Below are 5642 nucleotides of genomic sequence, written 5' to 3'. Positions count from 1 at the left end.
CAAACATTTTATTTAAAATCACTTTCCCTTTCCCGCAGCTCGTAGGTATAATCAAATGAGTGTGGGTACCTTCCAACCTTCGGCGCGTAGTATTACGTCACCAATCCTACCCACTCTAATGTCTCATAGCTGACGATTTGAAGCCATCGGTTCCCAAATGTTTGCCCCAAACGACTCTCCCCTTCAGTCCGAGTTGTCTTTTGTTTCCGAGTGACAGAATCACATGTGGCGCTGGATTGCTTTGATGCGATTTTTAATTCTTTCTGCAAGGTATGTGGTTGATTTTTTTTAAAAGAAAATTACAAACATATTTAAAAAAACCCAAAAATAACACACCATGGCGTTTTACCAGAAATGTAGATGTATTTTTTAAATTTCAGTTTTGTGTATGCCTTCGTTTCTGCCACTGAGCGCCGTTCGCTGCTTGTCAGCCTCATATTACACCTCAAGAGAAGAGAATGGGAGTTCATCTGTTTCACAAGGCACGACATCTTACCAGTATTTTTTAGGTCCAGCACTTGTTTTTCCATAAAAGAAATAAGATTTGCGTGCAAACAAATGTGTACTGTTTCTGTAGTGTTGAGATCTGACTGATGACTGCACCGCAGCCCCCCTTAACGTGAATTTAACATGCTGCTGACTGCACAGATCTAAAGAACAGTCCTGCTTACAGACAACCATGAAGCTTGTAATTTGGATATTTGGTGTACAGCCATCGAATTATTTCGATAGGAGCCACCGTCATGCTAAGTAGTTCAGCGCCTTTCTCTTTATGAAAAGGGCACCGCGTTATTTCCTGTTTGCGATAATTGGAACGGTTTGTCTTACTTCCTCTAATCCCTAAAATAAAACTACAGCAGCGGCCGTTTTACGGGACTATGAGGTGATTTTCGCTAGCTACTTTAACAGATCTTTTCTATCGCACGTACGCGCCGAATTCACTCGGTTTGAAAAGAAACCATACTTTAAGTGCCGCAAATTCTCCTTTTCTTTATGTCTTGCACAGCGTTGAAAAGGCGTGCGTTCACTCGGTATATGCGTTTACACGGACTGTATGACATCGCAAACACTTGACTAAGTGCCCCATGACATGTTTTGTAGTCTCATGGAATGCCAGCTGTAATTAAATGAACAAATTCGGTTGTGTGAGAGTTGTTATTCTAGCTTTTATTGCCCCGCTTGTTGTACCCCTAGTAATATCTGTTTTAACACACCACCACTAATGTGCGATGTGCTGTTAACCAACGATGAAGAAAAGAGCATTTCTGTTCGTTTTATTAGGAGGAAATAGTAATACTACATCACAGAAGACCTGGTTGATGATTTCACGGATAGGTGATGATTATTGAACTTATCAAACTTAATTTTAATATGCCATGTATTGCAAACTCCTGTTGTCTGAGAAGATGTTAGATTTATGCTGTTGTCTGAAGGATTTGGTCATATTCCAGCACCATTCGTTGCACGTTGCTCACATTGGCTACATTGCAGTAAGGGTTCATAGCAAGGCACCACACCAGTCACAACACAGTTTTGCCAGAAGCCATTTAACTTGCCAGTATGTTTTTGGACTGTGGGAGGAAACCGGAGCTCCCAGTGGAAACCCATGTGAACACAGTGAGAACATGCAGACTCCACACAGACAGCACCCCACTACTGAAATCGATCCCAGGGCCTCTGCACTGGGAGGTAGCAATGCTAACCACTGTGTCAGCTTCAGTCTCAGTTATGCTAAAATTATGCAATACTGCTGGACCGCGTTCTATAACATAGACCCTTGTGTTGTCTGCCAGCTTCTGTTGTAAAGGCTTGTGTGAAGTCTTGATTTCCTGTATCTTTACAGACTGTATCTTTAGTTAGAATCTGCTGTAGTATTAGTAGTAACATTATCCAATAAGCAGACTTTGTGCTCCCACTCTTTTACCTTTCTTTTACTGTTGTAGTAGTGAAAACAGTGCTTTGCATTATTATTTTCCCTTATTATTAGCAACATTTCTCACCATTTTGGCAGTTCTGATGTTGTTTTCCAGCTGTAGCTAGGTGAACTCTTTTTACTTTGAATCTTGTGCCTTTTTACTTGGTCTGTAGCACACCTTGTTCCGATGTATCCATATCTCAGTTTAGACCATATTTTAAAGTAAAGCATTGGGGCCGGTTTTCCAAGACCTCACTGTTTTGAGGGATTTTCAAACTTTAACGTTTTTTGAGGTATGATGTTCCTTCTTCTATTAGCTCGGTGTCCATTGTCTGTTTTTTCTAAAATTATAGGCTATACCTAGTTTTAGAATTAAACAATAGCAATTTCAAGAACACATTAAATACCATATCATGCTCACAGTTTCCTAGTGGTTGTATTTAATCTGTTTCCTTAATTATAATCCTGGTTGAAAAGATGAGGTCAAAAAAGAGCATTTTCTTTATTTGGCACTTTTACGAACTGGGGTTAGAAAGCAATCATTAACCATTTCAGTCATGGCATCGTGAGCTTCTTCATTGCCCGTCCCAAATATCTAAGTTTATGTATGGAAAGTTGAAATCTGCCAGTAATGTAGTATCACCTTTGGACATCTCTTCATCGTTGAGTTGTCCAGAACTGAAGTCTGAATTGATTTCTGTGTTAATCAGTTCTCAATCCTGCGAGCCCTTAAAAACAGGACTGTTCTGAACATTGATTATTGTTTCAAAACCATGTGAACGTTTCTTCCTCTTTTCAGAGGCAAATCAATTGCTGTTATCACTTTAACAGGTCTCTGTCATGTGGTCACACAGTGGCTCTTAACTGTATTGATCATGGACTGTATGGTGAAGATAATTCATTGTATCTTTACCAATTATTCTACACAGTTCGTAGCCCAAGCCCTGCTATTAACCCACCCAGATGATGTACTGTAACTAGCTCCTGGCCAGCCCCCCTGTAAAAGCAATGACATACCAATATCAATCAGAACTGCTCAGTCACCGATCGCTAACATCCGTGACCCTTCAGATGCATCCATCCTTTTTCTAGATGATTCTTCCAATTCAGGGTCCAGGGAGAGCCGGGGCCTATCCCAGCATGCAGCGGGGGCTAGACAGGGGTACATTGTGGACAGGATGCCAGTCCATCACAGGGGCAGACAGGCGCACACACTCACACCAGGGCCGATTTTCCGCAAAAGTCGGTTAACCTGCCAGTGTATCTATAGAGTGAACACAAGGAGAACATACGGGCTCCGAACAGATAGAACCCTAGGTCCAGAATTGGACCCAGGGACCTGCTAACAAGTGTGCCACTGTGCCACCCCCTAAAAATAAATTAGTAAAATATCTGACAAACTCCTAAACTACAAATGTCCCTTGTCAATTCTTGCAGTGTGCGGCACAAAAAGGTTTTAATTCTGGAAGTGATGATATAATTTTCTAACTACCAGCGTTCACTGCAATTGCAGAATACTGTAGATACCTACAGTACAAGGCATGCACATTACTGCTGTGTGCTCACACTCTCGGCATTTGATTTTATTTTTTATTATTTCCTTTCGTTTTGCGCAGCGTAAGAGGTTACAATTGAGTGAAGGCCTTTCAGCCTATCTAGTGCATTTGGTAGTTAGTATTTTTTTGAACTAGTCATTACCAAATGTGAAACCTAACTGAAGCTAAGCCAGAGTTCTGCAACATGGCTGGGCGTCTGGCCTTTCACTAGTTTTACTGTACATTCGACCCTTGTAATTTTTAAATCCGTCTTCCGTTTCATCTGTTCTCTGTAAGTCACCTTGGAAAAAACGGCCTGAGCAGAAATAACAACAGAAATGAATGTAGCCTGACATTTATTTGTGGAAAAGTGTAAGGCTTGGCTTAGATGGATCCTGGAGTTTCATATTCATTTTACTTTGACAGCTGTCACTGTCACAGTCCAGTATGTCTTTGTTACTGGTAGTGCACATAAAGATATGATATCCCCTTCATTGACTGATGTGCTTTTAAGCAAGTCGAGTTATTTTTTTTGGCGATTACAGTTACCTCACTGCTATAGGTAAGCAATTTAATGCCTCAGTTAGTGTTTATTACCTGATTCTCTTACTGCATTAGAGAATTAATTAAAAGAGTAGTCTGTGTTTTATCAAGCAGGGCATGAATCACAGTGTCTTGCTCATGTTATGTAGTTCTCTGTAGTTTTTATTCAGCACGGTGGATTCAGCAATTAGAGACGCATAAAAAACACCAGTATTATAAGAGTAAGAATATTTAAGAATTTCTTTCCTTTAGTTATGAAATAAGTATGAAATATGAAATAATTACCATGGGTTTCACAACAAGACAAGTGAAATCCAGATGCCTAGAAGTACTGTTGTTGTTATTTTGGATATAATATTAAGGATAAAAAACAATCTGTACTGATCTGACCAGAATTGCATAAAATTCCGTAATTGTTCGGTGATGTATGGAGTTAAAAGAATAACTTTGTTTTTTTTTTTAACACAAGAAAAACATAAGAGCTTAAGAACAATTACATATTGGACTTTCACTGTAATGCCTGTGAGGTTATTTGAATATTTCCTTCGCAGGAAATAGTAGTTCTTCTCTGTGGAGGAATTAAAATGTTTGGTCCTTTTTGGTTGTCACTGTAGGACATTCATTTTAAGCCCCAGAGCGTCTGGTTGCTGAACTCTGGACTGCTTCCAAAACAGCTACATCAATTCTACAGGATGGTGACCAAAATGGTACACAATATTTTCACTTGTCTTATGCTTATTTTAACATAACTTCTCTTGATTGGAATTCTACACTTTTACTATATATCCTACCATTTTGTTTACCCACATTGTTTAAAAGATGAAAGTGATATGTAGTGTTGATATATTGCTTTCAGATGGGCATCAGGGTAGCGTAGTGGTAAGTTCTTTAGTTTACTTCCAGACCTGGGATACTATCTGAGTGGATTTTCTATGTTCTTGTGGCTTTTCTCCAGGTGCTCCGGTTTCCTCCCACAGTTCAGAAACTTACTGGTATCTTAATTAGCTTCTGATAAATTGGCTCCAGGTATGAGGGTGTGCGTGTCTGTATCTGAGTCTGTTATGTCCGCCATGCGATTGACTGGCGTCCCTTCCAGAGTGTACCCTGCCTTGGACCCATTGCTTGCCGGGATAAGCACCTTGGACACTGAATTGGATAAAGTGGTTAGAAAATAAATGGTTGGATTATTCAACAGGGAAGGAAAGCCCAGCATCATAGCAGATGACTGGCGTCCCTTCCAGAGTGTACCCTGCCTTGGACCCATTGCTTGCCGGGATAAGCACCTTGGACACTGAGTTGGATAAAGTGGTTAGAAAATAAATGGTTGGATTATTCAACAGGGAAGGAAAGCCCAGCATCATAGCAGATGACTGGCGTCCCTTCCAGAGTGTACCCTGCCTTGGACCCATTGCTTGCCAGGATAAGCACCTTGGACACTGCATTGGATAAAGTGGTTAGAAAATTAATGGTTGGATTATTCAACAGGGAAGTAAAGCCTAGGATCATAGCAGATGGGCTTAGGTGGCATTTTTTTCCACTCCCAGTCTTAGTTTCACTTCATTTCTTTCACAAAGCTCTCAGATTGCAGAGTATTTGAGAATAATATAATTGTTTTTGAGGTAACTCAAGCACTGGACAGTATGAGCCGG

At 40.3% G+C, this 5642-nt stretch overlaps 1 protein-coding gene across 4 annotated transcripts in view; it reads left to right on the top strand.

The window, feature by feature from the left end:
• trak2 (trafficking protein, kinesin binding 2) overlaps positions 1–5642 on the top strand; it is a 61654-nt gene that overhangs the window by 2309 nt on the left and 53703 nt on the right. For 2 of the 4 annotated variants that reach the window (XM_069196953.1, XM_069196950.1), the window contains exon 1: positions 163–270. The exons of the other annotated variants lie outside the window; for them this stretch is intronic. The gene's annotated coding sequence lies outside the window, so the exon portion shown is untranslated. Of the gene's footprint in view, positions 1–162; positions 271–5642 lie in introns of those variants that run through there. 4 annotated transcript variants of the gene reach the window in all.

This window comes from Lepisosteus oculatus, chromosome 12 (genome assembly GCF_040954835.1).
Source record: "Lepisosteus oculatus isolate fLepOcu1 chromosome 12, fLepOcu1.hap2, whole genome shotgun sequence".
Classification (NCBI taxonomy): domain Eukaryota; kingdom Metazoa; phylum Chordata; class Actinopteri; order Semionotiformes; family Lepisosteidae; genus Lepisosteus; species Lepisosteus oculatus.
Note: the sequence above shows the minus strand (reverse complement) of the source record. Positions and strands in the feature narration are given on the sequence as shown.